This window comes from Phalangium opilio, unplaced genomic scaffold, assembly GCF_054372755.1.
Source record: "Phalangium opilio isolate 3A_F unplaced genomic scaffold, DU_Popi_V2 ptg000002l_1, whole genome shotgun sequence".
NCBI classification, from domain to species: Eukaryota; Metazoa; Arthropoda; class Arachnida; order Opiliones; family Phalangiidae; genus Phalangium; species Phalangium opilio.
In genome coordinates, this window is record NW_028324144.1 from 10,776,772 (window position 1) to 10,778,076 (window position 1,305).

The following is a 1,305-nucleotide window of genomic DNA, read 5'->3' on the forward strand; positions in this document are numbered from 1 at the left end:
GAAGCCGTTATTCTGCCTGATCTAAAGTAGTGCCAAATTTTACTCTTAGACTGGTCTTTGCTTTCACATTATATTTTCTGAGCTTATTCATTTGTAAAAAAAATGTTAATCCCTTGACAATGATCCAATAACTCATTAAATGGCATCCCTTTTGATTTCTTATCAAACAGTTCTGTCAAAAGTTATGGGAAGCTAAGGCTGTCGCATTTAGGAACATATTCCTTTTGATATTTTCGGTGAACCATGAAATAGGAACATTTGACACCATGCTTATATATTTTTTCTTCAAAGTTTTCATGCTCCTTTCTACTAATTTCTGGAACATATTTTTGCATGAGGATTGTGTTTTTACTCCTAGGAGTTGTGTTTTCGTCTAAGTTCTTATCCAAGATTTTTTACCTTACCTTAGCCGATTTTAAAATCATATCAGCTATTTCGCTATAGCTAGCTTCCTTCGTCACAGGAACGTTCCAATATGCTGCAACTCCTGTCACTGTTGCTTTTTCATGGTAACTTACAGCGTATTCAACGTAAAATATTATTAATTTTTATAGCAAAACCAAAACATTCTTTGCCATATTTATAAAGATACTGTAACCTACTTCTTAAATCTACGTATTACAGAAGAGTTTTTGACGTTTTGTTTTCATTTCAAATCCGAATCTTTTTGTTTTAAAAATTAGTTCGTTATTTCCACATAAAGTGGAAAAAACCGTGGCAAAAAAGGTTTTTGCCGCTCGGGAATACGTGTCCCTACGGGAAAATCGTTCTATAATTATTTATAAATCAAGTGTTCTATACTTATGATTGAGTTCCAAAAACCAAACCAAGGCTTAACGAAACGGTAAAAGAGATGGTATACGGACTAAATACTCCCAAGACAAAAGACCCCCGGTCATAATCCCCCATTTTAAAAAACGTACAAAATCCCCCCTCTCTCAAGACAAAATCCCCCGGTCATTTTCCCCCCATCCTAGTTAAGAGTACAAAATCCCCCACTCTCAAGACAAAATCCCCTCACTCTCTAGACAAAATCCCCCCACTCTCTAGTCAAAATCCCCTCACCCTCTGGACAAAATTCCCCGGTCATAATCCCCCGACAATAAAAAATACAATATCAATATTATCTAAAACACTGGAAGCCTTAGTGGTCTGGTGGCGTAGTGGATAAGGCGTTGAACAGAGGAGAGAAGAATGGTGGGTTCGATTCCCCGAAAGTACGTGAGTATTATCGAAATATAATTTGAATTATTTCCAATTATTCCGTTCAGTTTCATTCATTTCTAGGGTAGAAATAGGTTTACG